This window comes from Mangifera indica, chromosome 4 (genome assembly GCF_011075055.1).
Source record: "Mangifera indica cultivar Alphonso chromosome 4, CATAS_Mindica_2.1, whole genome shotgun sequence".
Lineage (NCBI taxonomy): Eukaryota > Viridiplantae > Streptophyta > Magnoliopsida > Sapindales > Anacardiaceae > Mangifera > Mangifera indica.
In genome coordinates, this window is record NC_058140.1 from 10,342,540 (window position 1) to 10,353,135 (window position 10,596).

At 30.5% G+C, this 10,596-nt stretch overlaps 1 pseudogene; it reads right to left on the bottom strand.

Annotated features, from left to right (window-relative positions):
- Positions 1-740: 740 nt before the first annotated feature.
- Positions 741-1,986, bottom strand: LOC123214266 (annotated as a pseudogene).
- Between the last annotated feature and the right edge of the window lie 8,610 nt (positions 1,987-10,596).

Sequence of the window (10,596 nt, forward strand, 5' to 3'; positions counted from 1 at the left end):
AAGGATAAAATAATAATTTTTTTAATATTACTGATAAAATGATGGTTTTATCCTTAATCTTAACAAAAAATTCTAATAGAAAATTGAGTAATAGGTAGGTGTTTGGGTTTTTGAAAGTTAGTTGTTATGTATTTGAGATTTTACTATAACTTGGGTGGGAATAAATCTCTTGGCTGAAAAAATTTCCGTAGCTCTAATACCATAAAAGAAAACAAAGTTTGCTTAAAATTATGATTTCATTCAATAATAATAAGCTAAGTTCCCTAGCTTAGCTTATATGTGGTGGCTTAACATAAAGTTATGTAAGCAAAACATAAAAGTTAAAACAAATATTGTTTACTAGTAAGCCACACATTGCTAAACATTAGTGCTGACTTAGCATAATTATGCAACAATCTAAAATCATGGAAACATTTACTTTAAACAGGCTCACCACTTCACTTTACTGAAATGGTGAGACCATCTAATAAAATAATGGTGATAACTGTGCATTAATTTTATCAACAAACACCATCATATGAATTAGTTTTTACTAATTATTATAGACAGGAATTATTATATGGTTTTCACCTCTTTTTTTTTTTTTTCCATACAAATAAGAATATTAAATCAGCATTACATTTTATTAAGGGGACAAAATTACCAGGGTATAGTCAATCCAAAGAAAGGAAGAAATCGTCCGTCGGAACTTAGAATAGTAAAAAAAAAATGACACATTTAGTAAAATCAGGACAAATGGATTAACGTAGAATAGTCAAAGACTGAGAAGGCTCATGGCTTGAACCTAAACCTGCACCCGTATATAGCAATACACATTGTTCCCATTCTTCGTGCAAATTCTGTAATCCGGAAGTTAAATCTTGAGCTATTTTGTACCTCAGCTCCCATGGCAATAAGCTTTCTCCTTTGAAAAGATGGAAATCCAAGCTGCCATTAGGCATAAATTCATAAACAAGAAGAAGATTCCTTTTCTCAAGGCACCAACCCAGAAGTTGCACCAGATTTCTATGCCTCAGTCTAATAATGATTTTCACCTCTGACGCATACTCCCTCATCCCTCGTTTAGACTCTTTGGAAACCTTCTTAACTGCAATATAAGAGTTTGTGTCCCTCATAAATCCTCTATAAACCCCGCTAAATCCTCCCTGTCCTAACTTGTTTTCATCATTGAAATTATCTGTAGCGCTTGCTAATTGTTCAGAAGAAAACTTCTTAGGTCAGTTCCTCTTTGAAATTCATCATCCATATTTTCTTCGTCTTTCCCATCTCTCTTCCTACCAAAGAAAGACATCCGAACCAAACTAAACCCAGCAATTAACAAACCGCCACCAATACCCAATCCCACTGCCAGTCCTGTTTTGCTGCTCCTCCTAACGGCAGAAAGATTTAGGCTCGTTGGTATTCCTATGCTAGTTGAATCACGGTCTTCTAAGCTTGAACTGAACTCCCACGAGTTAATTGTATGAGTTGCAGTTGCATTTCCAGTTGCCCCAGAGAAACCAAAAGTTACAAACTCAGGTAAATAAAGCCTCAAATCGACTTTATAAAACCAGTAAATTCAACTGTCAAATTCTTTGTACTAGAGTTATAACTGATCCATGCCTCGTTCCTTCTTCCACCCTTGACATCACTCCACCATATCACAGTTTTCAAAGATTGCAAAGAGTTGATGTCAATACCTACATGTTCAGGGACGCCGGGCGGATCACAGTGATTTTCATAAATATCAAACTCAACTGCAACAAACGGATCGGATGTAGAATTTATTCGCTCAACACCATTTGCAAGACCAAAAGATCCTCCTCTCCTTGCGTTCACCAGAATTATTGAACCCTGAGGAGCCAAAAAGAAGGCCAACCCATCTCCATAAGAACTTCTATTTTGAGAATAGATGACAAATGAGAAATGAGTGGTAAAGTCTGTGAGATTTCCGGTATCATTGTCCCAAAGGTGCAGAGGTTTATAATACGTGGCCCGACCAAACATGCCAGTTCCTGAGGAAAGTAGAATTACTAGGTTTTGTCATGTTTGTGGGATTCATTAATTAAAATATATTCTTATCATTTTCAAAGCTAAGACAAGAGCTGGACAATTTATTAGACTATAATTAGGGCTAATAACCGGTGGCGGCAGCATTCCTAGCTAATTATAAAACGGCCAAAAGACTTAATCCCACCCAATGTTTGGTGTACTCCGAAGCTTCCACCCACAAAGTATCAAAAACTTAAGTACTCATATTTTTGTTAAAATTCTAAAATGGTTATTTAACATCAAATACCCACCCACAAGCATAAAATCGTTATTTAACAAAAAATTTAAAAAAACTAAAATTGTTATCTCATTTTCCTCTTAATTTAAAAAATTAACAATTTCTCCCACCAAATTTTAAAAAGTTACATTTTCCCCGATGGTTTTTTTTTTATTCACCACTTTTCGACGATCACTTCATTTTGGTCATCCGCTAGCCTTCTCACCATCTGTCTCCCTAGTGGTTTCCTAACATGCAAACCACTCAAAATCTAACTGAAATGGTCGGACAATGTTGCATAGATTTGTGTGATATCACACAATCTATACATCGACCAAACGACATACAAACATGTACATCGTCGTTTGTGCATCATCCTATTGACACACAGATGGCTAGACAATACACAACTTCGTGCAACATTACACAAATCTATGCAATGTCGTCCTACTATTTCAATTGAATTTTGGATGGTTTCTATGCCAGGAAAGCACTAGGGACTGAGATGGTGAGAAAACCAATCAATGATCGAAGTTAAGTGGTCGTTGGAAAGTGGTGACTAGAAAAAATTAAACCCTGCAGAGAAAATGCAACTCTTCAAACTTTGAATGGGAGAAAATTGTTGGTTTTTTAAATTGAGAAAATGAGATAAAATTTTAGTTTTTAAAATCTTTTTATTTAAATGATGGTTTTACTTTTAACCTTAATGAAAAATTTTAATAGAAAAGTGAGTATTTGAGTTTTTGATATCTTATGGGTAGGAATGTGGAAATATATCATTTGAGTTTTGGATATCCTACTATTTCAATTGAATTTTGGGTGGTTTCCATGCTAGGAAAGCACTAGGGGCAGAGATGGTGAGAAGACCAATCAATGATCAAAGTTAAGTGGTCGTTGGAAAGTGGTGACTAGAAAAAATTAAACCCTACAGAGAAAATGCAACTCTTCAAACTTTGAATGGGAGAAAATTGTTGGTTTTTTAAATTGAGAAAATGAGATAAAATTTTAGTTTTTAAAATCTTTTTATTTAAATGATGGTTTTACCTTTAACCTTAATGAAAAATTTTAATAGAAAAGTGAGTATTTGAGTTTTTGATAACTTATGGGTAGGAATGTGGAAATATATCATTTGAGTTTTTGATATCCTACTATTTCAATTGAATTTTGGGTGGTTTCCATGCTAGGAAAGCACTAGGGGCAGAGATGGTGAGAAGACCAATCAATGATTGAAATGGAGTGACTAGAAAAAATTAAACCCTAGGGAGAAAATGCAACTCTTCAAACTTTGAATGGGAGAAAATTGTTGGGTTTTTAAATTGAGAAAATGAGATAAAAATTAAATTTTTTAAATCTTTTTATTTAAATGATGGTTTTACTTTTAACTTTAATGAAAAATTTTAATAGAAAAGTGAGTATTTGAGTTTTTGATATCTTATGGGTAGGAATGTGGAAATATATCAAACCTTGGATGGGAATATGTCTTTTGGCCTTGTAAGATTGAATGAGTCAAAAGGAATGAAAAATAGAAGGAAGAAACCTAAAAGCAGCTACTAAGTATTGGTAATGTTGGCATTCAACGTCTAGGAGGCTAAAGTTAATTTTGGAGGGCATTTTAGCTTCTCATATAACAATATCATGGTTGTCTACTGATGCCTATATGACCAATAAATGGTCTACAATCTACAAATATTATAAGGTTCAAATTCACAAATCTGTTTTACAAATGCATTCTTATTTTTGCCTATATTAGGCACTAAAGACTTGATCATTCACAAGCAATAAGACTTCTATTGTCATTACAAATATCATATGAAAGTGACATAAAGTTTGATAAAAAGGATAAAAGACTTCTATTGCGTTGCATTAGTAATACTCAAGGTAATGCATGTGCTAAAATACTCTAATTAGAGAATTTATATGTAAAGAGCTCACATTTCTACTAAGATACTTTGGATAAAATCTACATTGACTTTAAATTGATTCAACATTAGGCTCCTATTTGCCGATTCAGTCTAGAAAACTTCTATGTTATCAGGAGGTCAAATTTGGATAAACATTGATTATGCTTTTGCAAACAAACTCTGCATCAAGAGTTTTAAAATGAATAGAATTTTCAATCTATTAAATGTATACAAATCCATATAAGGTGGATCCAACAACCTAAAATTAGGTTATACTTTTCCTTATTATTACATTAAGTATGAATATATTATGTTGAAAAACAACACTCATCTTGTAACACCAAATAACAATAGTACCAGATATTAAGACATCTATCTCTTTAAAACAACTTCTCAACAAAGCAATTTTTATGGATAAATAACTAAGTGTCCTATATTCTGATTTAGTAAAAATGACTATCATTACCTTTTTCATTTAGAACTCCATAGGATCAAATTATATTCCAAATAAACATAGAATTCACTGGTGGACTTTCTGTCTCATAAACTCCCATCCTAATTTGCATAATAGGCTTCTAAAGTTACTAAAGAAGTTGGTTTAAATAGAATGTCATGTTGTAATGTTCCCTTGACATATCGCAAGACTCTCTTCATAACTTGCCCTTGTAATTGATAAGGATCCTTAAGAACTTGACTCAATTTATTTACAACAAAAGAAATATCATGTCTGATTAGGGTTAAATATTGTAGTGCCTTTATTATGCTCCTATATTGGGTTGGACTGTTATACTAATCATTGTCACAAAATTAACATTATAGAACATGGGTTTGAATCTTGCATGTGAGTCTTAATCAACTATTTTGCTAGCATACATAAATTTCTTCTAATGTTCTATGGGTTTCCAAGCCAAGAAAATAACTTAATTCACCCTAGTTCTTTAAAGCAAATTGATTATTTAAATATGAAACTATTGCTTTTGTATACATTAAATCAAGACTAGTAAGTAGTATATATCATTCACATAAATGAGTACAAAATTTGAACCCTTTCTCCTTTGAGAATGAAGAGACTTGAGTCTTGAGTCTACAACTGAATTAATAAAACCTTTATTGATCATGGCTTTTTTAAGTTGTTAGTGTATGTCCTAAGAACCATTTATGTTTTTGGTTTCAAAGCATTTCATCTTGTATATATGTATACGTTATTTTGTTTATATACGTAAATTGCTTTCTTTATTAGTTTTAAATATGAAGTATATATATAAACTATCTAGATAATTCATTTAATCAGTAAAACAGATTATCAAATTGTTCTCTACAGACGTGATATTGATAAGACAATAATATCATACAGTAGGCATATTTAATACTTCTATTGAATATTATGAGTTGATATTAGTACGAATAATAATGATGGTCATATTACTATCTGATAATAGTATGAATTAATAGTTAATGAACTGTTTTTTGAATGTGACTAATTACCAATAAATCAAATGGACATTGCAATGTGAGTAATGACTTATTGTATGATTATACTAGTGTATAAAGTAATCCTTTAACCTAAAATATCATGATCAAATCAGATATGAATACGTATAGTTCATATGGTACATAAATACAGAGCTAGTCACATCATGTAAGATAAAACCATTTTGGTCATGTTTTGTTCATATACAAAGATGAATGATAATTAGGAAGGGATTAGTTAACTCGGAGTTATAGGATTCAAAGTATTTGCTAACTCCGTAATTATTTGGTTATGAGTTTTTACATGAATATTGATAAATATTAAAAACAAAATCTCTGACCAAAGTATAATGTAAGTCATACAAAAAACATTGGTGATTACATATTTCAAATATATCAATCAATGATTCAGTAGAATATCAAGATTAGGGTTTTAATAAACCATGAACTGGTACTCAATCAGAATTTGATAATGGAAGGATCTTATCTATATAGAATGTATAATCAGAAAATAAGTTTAACGGAATGTGTCTTCATCATGGTTTAGAGACTATGACACATTGTTAGATATTTACCATAGTTGTTCAGTATTCGAACATATTTTTTAGATCATCTAAAAAGGATTCATAGCTATGTTATGATGAACCTAGATAGTCACACCAATAAACTATGTTTTCAGAGAGATAAAGATTTGATTATTTGAGGATGGCTAACACCTACCAAAGGTAATAAACATAATATCATATAAAGTGTTATATGGATGTGAAATAACATTTTTAAGAATTAAGATGTTCATGAGATAAAATTAAGGTGGGTAATGTATATCTATTATGTAAATTGAGAACTATGCAAGCTATCATGCAAGAATTAAAAATTTGCTAATTAAGTTTGCCATTATAAAAGGGAATAATTAGTTCATTTTAAATACATGAACTCATTTTGCACAAAACACATTATGTTACTAATTTCTCTCTCTAAGTTTTGGCTAAGAGCATTTTGAGCTGGGTTTGGTGTAAATTTTAGAGGTATCACAAGCGAGGTGTTCCACTCCATCATCTCCACCAAAAGAATTATTTTGGAGAAGGTAAAACTCTAACCATTCTCTTGTATCTTTTGAATGCTATTGATTCTTGCTTTCACCAAGCATGCATGTCCATTTCTATCATCATCTTCACCTCTAATTTTTAAAAACTTGTCATACCAAGCTTTAATAGCCTATTTTAAGCCATATAATGCCTTAGGTAGCTTGCAAACATACTATGGCTTTTCACTATCAACAAAACCTTGTGACTTTATTATATACACTTCTTGTAACTTACCATTCAAGAAGGCAACATTATCATTGATTTGATGTATTTTCCAATCGAAAGATACAACCAAAGTAAACATTACTTTTGTGGATACAAGTTAAAGGAAATACTTGTGTGTCAACTAGTGTTAACTCTGGTTGTATTTTCCAACATGGTTATTACCAGTCAAAAGTAAACATCCATTCAATCTATTTTCTATTAAAAAATACAACCATCAATTTATATTTATCAAATATTTTAAAACTCCCTTTTAGCTTTCCTTTGCCATACTCATGACTCATCATCAATAATTTGCACTCATCTTTCAAGGTTTTTTCTTTTTTTTTCTCTTAAGTGTATGTCATCCTTCCTTCTATACTATATTTTTCATTCTTTGTTTGGTATGCATTGTGTTAGGAAACTGGTAATGTACAATTGTAGGTGATTTTGATTTAAAAAAATGGACATACTTACTTTCATAATGTTTTCTTATTTACAATTATTTATGTAGTTAATTAGATCTTGATTTTTTTATAATATCAATGTTTGTTTCCGCATGTGAATGAACTGACAACTTTTGATATAATTCTTGATTATATAATTTGTTTCTTTCAAAAGCACTTTCGTTTTCCCTTAAAAACACCTTCAGTGATTTGCTTTTGTCATGACATATGTTTTGTTTTCTTTCTAAAGTACCTTATATCTTCCTTTTATATAAAGCTTGCACTCAAGTAGATATATATATGTCTTAAAATGATAAACCGGTGTCATGAGTAATTAATCTCATGATTGATGTGTTCATTTTCATCTCCTTGGCAAGAAAGATTTTTGGCTTGACCTATGGCCATATTACAATACAACTCATTCCAACAAACTATAAATTTATTGCTTCATTTATTTCAAATTTCTTCTTTGCAACACATGCAATAGACCGCAATATCTACACATGAAAGCATTGTCGTACATTATATATAAAATTCATATTAATTTTAATTATTTTATTTCAATCCTTTTCGACAACCGTTTTCTCTATTTTTGTACTTCCATCTCAGTTAGTTGCCACTCAGTTTCATCCTTCTACATGCATATTGTGCTCCATGCTTTTTATAGCTCTCTTTTTTAAGATTACAATAGTAATTTCATCTCAGTTGGATACTTTTGATGGATCAAGTATTGTATGTTAAATTAAAGACGTGGTTGATCTTTAAGTTTTAATACAATGTTTGATGATTACGATGTTTGATTATTTTAATAAGTGGGACTGCAAGATAGATGTGATAATAAAATAATACATGAAAGTTAAGAAATTTCAACTCAGTGGGCATAAAAGTGATGATTCATGTGTATATTTGAGTTTTCCTGTTAGCTTGTCCCGTACTTTTATTTTGTAAACTAGTGATTACATATGGTTGCAAGTTAAAACACTAATGTGTCTGATCATTGGATAAGTTTTAATTGTTAAAATTAATGTTTTTTTATATGTATTGACTTTTATGTCTTATCCTTCAACTCATTTAATCATTATATGTGGGATCTTGTTTTACGGTTCATTAAACAAGAAAAAAGAGTGGTTGTTTTGACATATATTTATGTTGAACCTACGATCCATGTGTGCTTTATAGTTTTAATTTTGACGGTATGAACTATGTTGTGGTTATAATTGTAAATAACATGTTTGATGATTTGTTAGTAAGGATGTTTTCATTTAGCACTAGATAAAAAATTATGACACTTGATTATAGTTATACATGTTACTTTTTATATAGGAAAATGTGATTATTTTACTTTCTTTATTATAGGGATAAATGCATAATTCAAATTAATACTTATTTTATTAGTGATCTTTAATGGATAATTGCAAGCGTAGGAGATGGATGAATTTTGATGCACTAAATAACAAATACCTTGAGAAAGTGAATAGCTTTATAAATATTGCATTTAGAAATAAAACAATTGATGAAAAAGTTTCGTGTCCTTGCAAAAAAAATGAAACATGACCTTTATAAAAAAATGACTTTATTTATAGGCTTCTGGCCAAGCCTCAATTTGGCTGGACCCAATTAACATCTCTAGATTGATTCAATCTCATTGGGTCAATGCAAAATACTTATAGAACATGACCAGTTATCTTAATTCCCTATAACTTACCACCATGATTACGTATGAAACAATAATTCTTTATGCTTTCATTGCTAAATCCTAGTCCATTCAATCTTAGAAATGATATTTATGTTTACTTGTAACCTCTTATAGAGGAGTTGAATGAATTATAAGAGGTAGGGTAGGAGACTTATGATGTTTCATTTATGGAAAGTTTTCAGTTGCAAGCAACTATTTTAAAGACAATAAGCAATACTATATATACTCATTTTAAGTATACAAATTGTTATTCACTTATGTGTGTCATCATGTGATTGAATATTATTTTATCTTTAATTTAAAATAACCCAATCACATAATGACAAACGTCAAGTGTGTACTTATTTATGTACTCAAAATAGGCATACATAGTTTTATTATATGGACAATAATTGATTTTCTAGCTTATGGCAATCTTTCTTGTTGGAACACTTATAGTTGTTTTGCATGACCTTCTTGTAATATAGATACTTGGTCTAGGAGATTAAGTTGTAAAAAAGTTTTCTTTATGAGTCATCAATGTTTCTTGCATATGAGCCATAAGTTTCAATTTAATGCAAGATCACTTGTTGGTAGTGCTGAATTGAGATATACTCATGTGCCAACTTTTGGGTTAGAAATTTTGGATCAATATTAAAAATATCGACTTTACTTGTGGGAAGATGAACAAGGAAGTTACAAGGAAAATAAGGGTATTTTTTTTTTAAATTGCCTTGCTGAAAGTATAATTTAATATGACCTAACATTAATGTTATGCATATAGAGAAGAATGCTTGAGATAATGTGATAAATACTATACTCAATACTAATAAGGAGTCAAAGGATAACATAAAAGCTCGTCATAACTTGGAAGAGATGAATATAAGAAAATATTTATTGCCTTAACAACTAGATTTTGGAAGAACATATTTGCCTCTCTCATGTTATACTATGGCTCCAAATGAGAAATTCTTTTTAAAGTTTTGGAGAATGTTTTATACTTTAAACATATAAAGATGTGTTCATAAACAACACAATTTTTCTGGTCTTAAAACCCATTATTGCCTTTCATGTCTTAACCACAAGGTTTTATTGATTCTTCAAAACCTAAATATGTGTACAAGCTGAAAAAAAATTTTTATGTCTTTAAATAGGTTCCTAGGTTTCAATATGAAAACTTAGAGATGTCTTTATAGCCAAAGGTTTCTCAAATTCCAAGGATGAATTTAGTCTATTCTTTCTCAAGTCTGAAAAGGTTTTTGTTTTAGTCTATGTAGATGACATATTACTGACAAGTGCAAATTCTTCCTTTATTTAGGATCTTGCTTTTGAATTGAATATGACATCTATATTGAAAACTCATGGAGAACTGAGTTACTTTCTAGGATTTGAGCCATATAGAAGTAGTAAAGGTCTGCATCTTTGCCAGTCAAATTATGCTTATGATTTGTTGCTTAAAACTCTATGTAAACACCTAATTCTAGTACTACTCATATGTTTGTTGGTGTGAAACATTTTTCTTTTGAGGATAGTGGCTTATATGAAAACCTTAGACTATACGAAAAAACTA